The sequence below is a fragment of the Papio anubis genome, chromosome 1 (assembly GCF_008728515.1).
Source record: "Papio anubis isolate 15944 chromosome 1, Panubis1.0, whole genome shotgun sequence".
Taxonomy (NCBI): domain Eukaryota; kingdom Metazoa; phylum Chordata; class Mammalia; order Primates; family Cercopithecidae; genus Papio; species Papio anubis.
This window is the reverse complement of record NC_044976.1, coordinates 53,406,234-53,417,139: the sequence shown is the minus strand read 5'-3', so window position 1 is coordinate 53,417,139 and position 10,906 is coordinate 53,406,234. Positions and strand designations below refer to the sequence as shown.

The following is a 10,906-nucleotide window of genomic DNA, read 5'->3' as shown; positions in this document are numbered from 1 at the left end:
AATAAGAGCCCTCCACTAGAAACTAAAAAACATCATGGTGTTTTGTTTTGTTTTGTTTTGTTTGTTTGTTTGTTTGAGATGGAATCTTGCTCTGTCACCCTGGCTGGAGTGCGGTGGCACGATCTCGGCTCACTGCAACCTCTGCCTCCTGGCTTCAAGCAATTCTCTGCCTCAGCTTCCCAAGTAGCTGGGATTACAGGCTCCTGCCACCATGCCCAGCTAATTTTTGTATTTTTAGTAGAGACAGGGTTTCATCATCTTGGCCAGGCTGGTCTTGAACTCCTGACCTCGTGATCCATCCACCTCAGCCTCCCAAAGTGCTGGGATTACAGGCATGACCCATCACACCAGGCTAAAAAACATCATGGTTTTATATATATGCATACATAAGCAAAATCCAGAGGAGAATAAACAGCAAACAAATGAAAACTAGAAGCAAAAATTAATAAACAGGAAAACAACCCTAAATCTTTTCTACTTAATTTACTCTGGAAGCTACAGTGTTACCCAGAGCCCCCCCACCAAAAAAAAAAAAAAGAAAGAAAAAAAAACCCACATCATACATCCTGTGCAATTAAGAAATTCACTTTAGGCACGTGATCAATAAGTACTCCAGCACTATCTACACAAAACAATAAACATAGTGTGAAGCAATGCAAACATGTATGTGAACTTGGCTCCACACTAAATCTGGCTTCATGCTTAACTATATTAAAAAACAAAAAAGAATTGCCGAACTGCTGATGCATTTTCTACAATACTTGTTATTTTATTTTAATCAAGACTGAGAGCTTTAACTACAAAAATGTCAATTAGCCAAATGTCTCCAATTCTTTATCAAGTTTTAAAGAATATTTTATTATCTAAACTTTTTCCACATTTTTCTCCCATACTTAATGGTTCCTTACTACATTGTTTCATAAATGAACTTTTCAAATCTGTAATTTGAACTAGCTTTTGGATAACTTCTGAATTAGACAAAATTATTCTTTTTCTCACTGATAACATAACCCTTTGGGCACATTTTGTATACAGAATTACGTGTTAACTAGAATTCTTATGCTAAAATTTTAGTGAAACCCTAAAAAGCAAGAAATCCTGAACTATCAGATATGGGCATTTATAGATAAGAATAATTCCACAATTTTAGAAACACATTTCCCCATATCACAACCCTTTCATAATTGGAAATGACCCAGATATTAAATGAGCGTGAAAAATAACTAAGATTTTAATTTACACAAAAAGTTTACCTAAAACGTTTATCCCATTCAGTACTCAATTCTTCCACTTTTAACAAGGGAGGCATGAGACATTAATTAACATATGTAAAATGAACATCGGTTTTGTCTGGAAAGGCAGGACAACTCAAAGCGGGGGAGGGGGTTTGGGGCTTCCAGGTCACAGGTAAGTGTGAGGTGAAGGGTTGCATTCTTTTCTGATTAGCCTTTCCAAAGGAGGAAATTAGATATGCATTTATCTTAGTGAGACTTTGAATAGAATGGGAGGCAGGTTCAAGCAGCTCCCACCCTAAATCTTCCCTTCAGCCTAGTAATTTTGGGGGGGCCCAAGATATTTTCCTTTTATAAATTACTCATGTTTGTCAAAAGAAAGCACACAAACCAAGATTATTTTGTTTTGGCTGGGTTTATAGTTTTACAACCTTCCATGCCAAACACTGACATCTCAAAATATCTAGCAAAGACAAACATAAAATTCAGACAAAATGTATGCTGACAGTTCTGAAGGCATTTTTACTTTTCGTCCAATAATTTTTAAGCTAGCTTGTTTAGTAAAGTTATACTTAAGTCATGTGAACTTGAAAATTGCTTAGCCTTATTTACTTAATTTATAAGCACTCTTTTACTTATAAGCCAATTTGGTAGACACAACATAGAACAATAAGTGTACATACAAACAAACACATATAGACATGCATACACACAAAAACGAAGATCCAATAGCTTGGAACCTTAGCCATGAGATAGCAATACAAAAGACATGTATACACACACACAAATGAAGATCCAATAGCTTGGAATCTTAGCCATGAGATAGCAATGTTGGGAATGAAGTTTTTGGTGTTACAAAAGCCCAGTTAGCTCAGTCAGTAGAGCATGAGACTCTTAATCTCAGGGTCCTGGGTTCAAGCCCCACATTGGGTGCCAAATTGTTGGGAATTAAGTTTTCAGTGTCACAAAAAAAAAAAAAAAGAATTAATGCAGGAACAAATTATCTCTCAGCAAGGCGAGCTTTACTTTCTGCAGAAAGGGTGCTACTCAATAGCTGTCCAGCCACAAGAGTACACCTAACAAAGGAGACAGAGTTATTTATAACCTGATGTGTTTACCCTACTACTGTGTCCAGTTTCCATGGGCTGGAATAGGACCTCACATTTTACAATTTACCCGATTGGCTGTTAGCTTAAAGCTTTCTTATTAGGTAAGGGGAACAGAACAAAGAAAGAAAAGAAAGTTGTCCAGGGATAGTTAAGGAAGCATCTCCAAACAAGGAGTGGTATGCACTAAGGGCTGGGGCTTGACTAGTTCTGTCCAGGCATGCTGGAGCAAGCTAGGACAGCTGATTTGGTATATATATATATACACACACACACATATATACATACACATGCACGTATATACACACACACACACACACACATATACACACTAATAGAGGATAACAATCTTATAGTAAGAAATTGTGACTTTTTATAATCTTTGAAGAAGAACTTTCCCATTTCTCACAGCAATACAAAGACATGTATATACACACACAAACAAAGATCCAATAGCTTGGAACCTTAGCCATGAGACAGTAATACAAGCTTGTCAGTTTTACTTTGTTTGCACCAATAGCTAATCCAATGAAGGCTGTGAACTAAAATTTCAGGTAAGGCAGTCTCCATGGCAATTTGATATTTAAAGGCCAAATTTCCCCAGACTCCAAAGAGCACTGGGGCTCCAAACAGCACCAAAGGAGAGTGTCACACATTAACCAGGCTCCCTGCTTAGAACAGCAGCACAAAAGCCTGGATACATGCAATGCCATTCCACGTTCCCATTCAATGGTAAACTCCAGATTCCAAACAATGTTGGGGCTAAACAGCATTGCAACTGTGGGAGAAAATTATAAGAAGGGCTTATTACTAGACCTCAGAACCTCTGCTGAGAGCATCCCCTTCGGGGAGGCTGAGGTTTCTAGGATCCCCTGGAGTGTCTGTCCTCCTGTGGGGTGCAATCTTAGAGTATTAGAAGTCTCTGACCTTAGGTAGGCACCGGTGCCACTTTGCATGCTTTCCCTCCAGAGCCTACTATGAGCTTTCCCTCGGTACCTGGGTGTAATCCCCGACTTTTAGCATCCTTATAATTTGTTAAGACCATGCTTTCCCATGCTTCCTATCCCATGAACTTTAATGATAGGAACTGGAGGCTGGGTAGGTTTCTTCTGCTTTAGCCAGTAGAATAGGGGAAGGAAAGAATTTAGCATAAAAAAATGGTTTAAGTCACCTGAAACGTGCGAGTTTGCTCTGAGCTGGGTCACATGTAGGGACCAGGGACCACACACAGAAAAGATTTTTTCAAAAAGAGTCTTTTTCCCTTCCAGTTAGGGCAGTTATTCCCATTCACTCCTTGGCCTTCAGGCAATACCAGGGAGTGACCTCAGTCAATTGCCCTCAATTTCCAAGGAGCTACTAGGAAACAGTGGCTGAAAGACTGAAAAAGGAAGAAAGGGGGAAGAAAAAAAAAAACCCTGGTCCCTTAAGTGAACCGGTCAGTGGCAGCTAGGCACCTCCACATGGGAACCCCTTAGTTTCACCAACCATGGCCAGAAACCTGCAGTTGCTTCTGTGTTTAGGCATTGTCCGCCAAGGGTCTTGAATTGGAAAGGAAAAGAGAGAGACAGAGACGGATTCCCCTGTATGGAGCAGAAAGGAAAGGGGAAAGAAAAAAAATAAATCCCAAACTTTGGACCTAACTTCTCCTGGAAGTTCTCCTGGCTGGCTCGCTAAAATATGTTACCGGTGGAGGGTGTCCAGGTTCTTGACATCTTAAACAAAGAATTGAACAAAACACACAAACAAAGCAAGGAAAGAATGAAGAAATTTACTGAAAATGTAAGTTTACTCCACAGTGTGGCAGTGGGCCTGAGCATAGGGGCTCAGGGGCCCCATTACAGAATTTTTGGCAGTTTAAATACCCTCGAGAGGATCTCATTGGTTACTTGGTTTATGCCCTATGTAAATGAAGAGGAGGAAGTAAAGTTACAAAGTTATTTACTTGGCATACACCCTATGGAGAGGATATTTCCTGCCATAGCTGAAGTGTGAATCGGCCTTATGTTCCCTGGCTCCAGACCTATTTTCCTGTCTCACTATTGGATCATTCTTTGTTGTGGAGGGCAGTTTCTGTGCATTATAGAATGTTTAACAACACCCCTGGCTTCTATGCACTAAATACCAATAACACACACACGCACACACCCCCAACTGAGTTAATAAAGAATGTCTCCAGAAATTGCCAAATGTCCCCTAGAGAGAAAAATTAACATCAGTTGAGAACCACTGATGAAAGCACTGATGATTATCTCATTAACAGAAAGAGTAGAAAAATCTAGAAGATTATCTTACCAGATGGAGGAAAAGCATTTGATAACATTCAACACTGATTTATGATTTTTAAAGAATTAGCAGTCTAGAATAAGAGGAAACATTTAATCTGATAAAAGGTACCTACTTTTAAGCAAACATTTTAAATGTCTGTAAGCAAATATTTTAATTAATAGTGAAATACTGAAAGTTTTCCCAATGAGATCAGGAAAGAGACAAGGCTGTCTACTGGCATTGATTGTATTACATTTTATTGGAGATGCTCACCAGTGCAATAAGGTAAGGAAAAGAAATAAAAACAGGAAGAAATAGGACTGTGATTATTTGCATATGATTGTCTACATAGCAAATCCAAAAGCATCTATAGATGAAGTTAGCAAGTTTACCATATACAACTTCAATAAACAAAAGTCAACTTTTTGAAATAAACCCCTAATAAACAATCAGACAATAAAAGTAATGGGGACTATAATTACCTACGTCCTTTCCACCTCACTGGGCTGCTGTGAGGGTCAAATTGGATCATTCCAGGTTAAAATGCTCTGAACATCAGTGCTTCTGAGGACAGATGGGAGAGATCCCCACATCTTAGAGTCCTGGGGAAGAAACCTGGGGCTGGGACTTGAAGGATAGAAAGCAAGGAGGAACAGAAACCTCCAAATTCCAGCTCTGCTTGTCTCTCCAGCCTCCTCTCCACAGCCCCCACCTCACACTCCATGACTCTGCATGTTGTTTCCTTACCTGTCCTGTCTGTGCCAGCCGGGAACTTTCCTGATGTGTCTTTGCGCACATCATTCCTCCTGCCTAGAAAGCCTTTCCCTCCTCCTTATCCAGAGAACTCTTATTCACTCTTCAAGACCTGACTCAGATGTCCCCATTTTGGTGAACACTTACCCACCTTTCCCAGGCAGACTTAGGTATCCTTCAAGTTTCCCCATGATGAGCCCCTCAGTTCAGCAAGCATGCATTTCATGGCTGCTGGGCAGGGGTGAGATTCAGATGAAGCAGACAGTCTCTCTCCCCATAGGCCACTCTCCAAGCCTCCATGCTCTCCTTCTCCCTTTGTTGGCTGGCCAAATGCAGAGGACCCGGGGCGGGGAGGGGGGGGGGCACTCTGAGCCCTTGGAAGGTGGCAAAGGTGGCAAGGCCACTAGATGAAAGGATCCTGGGTCCTTGAGTGACTGTGTGGAACAGGATTCTCCCCACCCACCATATCTGATTTTCATTAAACTGTGATGTGAGTGAGAAATCTCCAGTGTGGTAAGCGTTGAGAGTGGAGGTCATTTGTTAGAGCAGGCAGTTTAGTTACTCTAATACTCCTGGTGACTGTCCTGACTCCAAGACCAGACAGATTAGAGTGAGGAGTGAACTAAGAGACAGCTGAGGGCCTAGCAGACTTGGGCCAGCAGACGAAGAGGTCAGAAGAGAATGCCCACCAAGGGTGCTGGGGTCTTAGAAGCTTCTCCACAGCAGAGGTGACCTTGCATGAATTACTTCCCCACAATGAGACTCTGTATCTTCATCAGCCAAATGGGGGTGAGCACACCTACCTTGTAGGAATATTAAGAGCTTGATGAATTACATATGTAAAGTGCTTCAGATATCATTCTCCCTTATTAGTGTTTGTGTCCCTCACTGTCTATTGCATCTCTACCAAGAGGGCAAAGTAAGACAACTGGAAGAGACACAGAACAGCCTACACCCACATACCAGTTATTATATAATGGGCACTGTTCTAACCACTTTACAAAATACACTCATTTAATTCTCAGAGCAACCCATTTTACAGATGGGAAAACTGAGGCACAGTAAAGTTAAGTCACTCAACCAAGTTGACATAGCTTTAAGAAGTAGAACTGGGAATTGAACCCAGTGTGGCTTCAGAGCACGTGCTCATGGCCACAATACTATACTTCCCAGTGGGGAGATCCTGTTGGAAAAAGACAGAGAGAGCTGCCGATACCAGGCATCTGAGAACCACCACAGCCAAACCTGATTACCAGCCATTCTCTGGCTGAGCAGAAATCGAGGAAAAGCCAGGCTCACTTGGTGTCTCTCTCCTAAGAAGAAAAACTAGACTAAACCTTGTGCACAGAGGCAAACCCTTCCAGGGAACTTTATTCAAGGAGAAGTACATCACGTAGTTCCCATCCAGGAGGCCCTGAGTCATCAAGTGAACAGTGACTCCTAATATGGTTTTGCAAAGGCCTAGACCTGCAGGAAACTGTGACATTTGGAAGCACTTGGACTCTGCTTTCTTGTAAATTCCCATGTTGGAGTTCAAACTGGGGCCTCCATTTACCAGGACCAGCCAACCTAATGCCGAGGTGTTAACAGATCCTGGCCAGGTATCAGGAGTCCTGTTCTGTCTTGGACAGCTGAAGTCAGGACACTCAGGATGCGACCCTAGACAGCCCATGCATTGACTGTGAGACCTAAGGGACATCACTCACAATCCTATGCCCAGGGAGGACCCATCCTCAAGGGAGACTCCTACAGGCTGCAGGCACCTGAGACAGCCACAGCATCACCTTTATCTCTCCCTTCCCTGCAGTGTGCATGGGGACAGGTGGGGAGTGTGAGCTCTGTAAACGTGGCTGGAGGAATCCAACCAAGGTGGCAGTGCAGGGCTGGGTTCTGGAGGCTCTGATAAAAACATTTTATTAATAAAATACAGTAGTGTTCCTGGACCCCACCACTTATCCAAAGTTAGCCTTTGGCTCAGGGGTTTCCTCAGTATTGTCCTTTTGTGGTCTCCAGAAAGATGTTGCAGGAAAGGGGTGCCAATCCAGGCCCCAAGAAAGGGTTCTTGGATCTCATGCAAGAACAAATTTGGGACGAGTCCATAGAGCAAAGTGAAAGCAAATTTATTAAGAAAGCAAAGGAATACAGAATGGCTACTCCACTGACAGAGCAGTCCCTCAAGGGCTGCTGGTTACCCATTTTTATAGTTATTTCTTGATGATATACTAAACAAAGGGTGGATTATTCATGCCTTCCCTTTTTAGACCATATAGGGTAACTTCCTGACGTTACCATTGCATTTGTAAACTGTCATGGTGCTGGTGGGAGTGTAGCAGTGAGGCCGACCAGAGGTCACTCTCGTGGCCATATTGATTTTGGTGGGTTTGGCCAGCTTCTTTACTGCAACCTGTTGTTGCAAGGTCTTTATGACCTGTATCTTGTGCTGACCTCTTATCTCACCCTGTGACTTAGAATGCCTAACCATCTGGGAATGCAGCCCAATAGGTTTCAGCCTAATTTTACCCAGCTCCTATTCAAGATGGAGTTGCTCTGGTTCAAACGCTTCTGACAGTACTGCTTCTGTTTGCTCTTACTTACCCCACGAACTCTATGATTTTTTTTCTCACATGTAGCTTAACTCAGGACAAGGGAGGAATGATTATTACCCCCATTTCCCACTTGAAGAAAACTGAGGTTCTGAGAGGTTAAATTGAAACCACTTTTGCAAAATTATAACTGAGGAAATTACGACAGTGAAAGAAATCTGACCTAACCGACTCCATCTTGCTTCTAACCTTTAAGCTGTCCTTGTTCATTCCTGGGCGTAGGCCGAACTAACTTTGGGAAGGAATTCAGCTCATAATTTGACTCTGACACAAAATCGATAGTAGCCCTTTCCAGAAAAGACCTCCTTCTCACCTGAGGACCAGTCTGCCTGTGCAGGACTAACAAATTAGCTAAAAGATTAGAAATTACCGGGCCAGGAGTGGTGGCTCACGCCTGTAATCCCAACACTTTGGAAGGCTAAGGCGGGCGGATCACAAGGTCAGAAGATTGAGACCATCCTGGCTAACATGATGAAACCTCGTGTCTACTAAAAATACAAACAAAATTAGCCAGGCGTGGTGGCGGGCACCTGTAGTCCCAGCTACTCGGGAGGCTGAGGCAGGAGAATGGCGTGAACCCGGGAGGCAGAGCCTGAAGTGAGCCAAGATAGCACCACTGCACTCCAGCCTGGGCGACAGAGTGAGACTCCGTTTCAAAAAAAAAAGATTAGAAGTTACCGGTTAGGGAGTCAAGCAGCCTCTGACTCCAACAGTCTGAACCTCCCCAAATTGCTCCTGGGGATAACATCACTATTGTAAAAGCTAACATTAGTGCTTGAAATATTTTGCAGACCCTGCACTCGATGGATCAGCTGACACCACCCAGACTGGTAATCTGGCTCAACCAGTTCTGCCATCTCACCCAGGAAGAGAAAACAGCAAGAAAAACTCACTTCGACCCCCTAGGATTCCATCTCCAATCTCACCAACCAGCACTCCCCACTTCCGAAGCCCCTACCTGCCAAATTATCTTTAAAAACTCTGATGCCGGAATGCTCAGGGAGACTGATTTGAGTAATAATAAAACTCCGGTCTCCCGCACATCCGGCTCTGCAATTACTCTTTCTCCACTGCAATTCCCCTGTTTTAATAAATCGGCTCTGTCTATGCAGTGGGCAAGGTGAATCCATTAGACGGTTACAAAATGACTTGCCCGAAGTCCCACCGCTGGTCAGAGTCGGGCACTATTGGGCGGCTGGCTGTTGCCATGAGGACTGGGTTGTTGAAAGACGGCCTTTATTTGGTCTTGGAATCCTACCCTGTTTCCCAGGCTGCGGAAGGGATAGTTGCAACATGGTAGAATTGAAAACAGCAGAGCCCTTGGGGTCAGTTTCGTAACTTGTGAAGACTAAGTCAGGGTTCTGTTTGTTCAGCAACACATGAAGAATCCCCACTTTGTCATCGAAGGACGGGAAAAAATACAAAAAGCCTATGAGCGCCTCCTAGTGGTGAGCTCCGCCATCACATGTCTAATTGAGGAGCTTCAGCAATGGAGGATATTGTGCTTCCCAGGCCCCCTAAGCTGCAGGGAAAAACACACGCTGCGTCCTCAGGGCCAGGCGCTCAGCTTGCCAGACTGTTCTCAGTCGCCCAACTGCAGTTCAGAGGGCCCATAAACGATCGTTCATGGCCCCAGGGCCGAGGCACCTGGCACTGCCAGGCACTCTCAGGCACGAAGTGGTCAAGCTGCCTACCTGGCGGTTCCTGCACGCCCTTCCTTCTCCCTCCCTCTTTCAGGATCCAGAACTTCAGCTTTCACTCATTCCGCAGCCACTGTGCCAGGCTCTGCGCTGAGCACGGGCCGTCTGGCCATCCGCCAAGCCTGATTCCAGGGGCAGCCATGTCCTGTGCTCTTGTGAGGGCCGCATTCCCCTCCCTACTCCTGCCCCCTCCTCCCAGTTCCACGTGCCTAACTATGGCATTCACTTCCACCCCCGGGATCCTCCTCGTCCTACACCCGGCCCCACCATTACCACACCTAAATAACTTGTGCATCCCTCCCTTTCTGTCCCTTCTGCTCACTGTCGTAGGCCAAGCCACTACTATGTCTGCCCTGGACAGCTTCAAAGCCCCCCCACAGGCCTTCCCACCTCCAATCTTGACCCCTGCACCAACTCTCCACACCGTGATCAGAGTCAACCTTCTAGAAGGGAAATGTAAGCAATGGAAATGTCCGTGTTGAAACACTCCAGGGCAAGTTTCTAACTCCAGGACATGACTAAAAGGGAGGAAAATAGGGAAAATGTACGAGATGGTTATATGAAGGGAATTTAAGAACTAACATATATGGCAGGCGCGGTGGCTCATGCCTATAATCCCAGCACTTTGGGAGGCTGAGACAGGCGAATCACAAGGTCAGGAGTTCGAGACCAGCCTGGACAACATAGGAAAACCCCGTCTCTACTAAAAATACAAAAAAATTAGCCAGGCATGGTGGTGGGCACCTGTAATCCCAGCTACTCAGGAGGCTGAGGCAGGAGAAATCGCTTGAACCTGGAAGGCAGAGGTTACAGTGAGCTGAGACCAGGCCACTGCACTCCAGCTCAGTGACAATGCTAGACTCCATTTCAAGGTGCAGTCTTACTATAGTGCCCAGGCTGATCTTGAACTCATGGCCTCAAAAATCCTCCCACCTCAACCTCCCAAAGTGCTAGGATTTCAGGTGTGAGCCACCACACCCAGTCATAAGGAAGCTAAATTTTTTTAAGTGCCCCATATTTAGCACCCAGAAGATCTTTAATTCACAGCCACTAAAACCTTGCTCTTCAAGGTGTGTCTGGAGACCAGTCTTGACCCCACCTCAGACCTCCTAAAGCAGGATCTGCATTTTTAACCTGCTCCTGGGCCAGCACGTGCAGAGGAGCAGAGAGTGAGCTCCAAAAGAGCAGGCCCTGCCCTGTCACCTCAGTATCTGATATGGTTTGGCTGTGATCCCACCCAAATCTCA

At 44.4% G+C, this 10,906-nt stretch overlaps 1 non-coding gene across 1 annotated transcript; it reads left to right on the top strand.

Annotated features, from left to right (window-relative positions):
- The first annotated feature begins 2,092 nt into the window (after positions 1 to 2,092).
- On the top strand, positions 2,093 to 2,165 carry TRNAK-CUU. The gene has a single exon. It is a non-coding gene; the product is annotated as a tRNA-Lys (tRNA).
- The last annotated feature ends 8,741 nt before the right edge of the window (positions 2,166 to 10,906 follow it).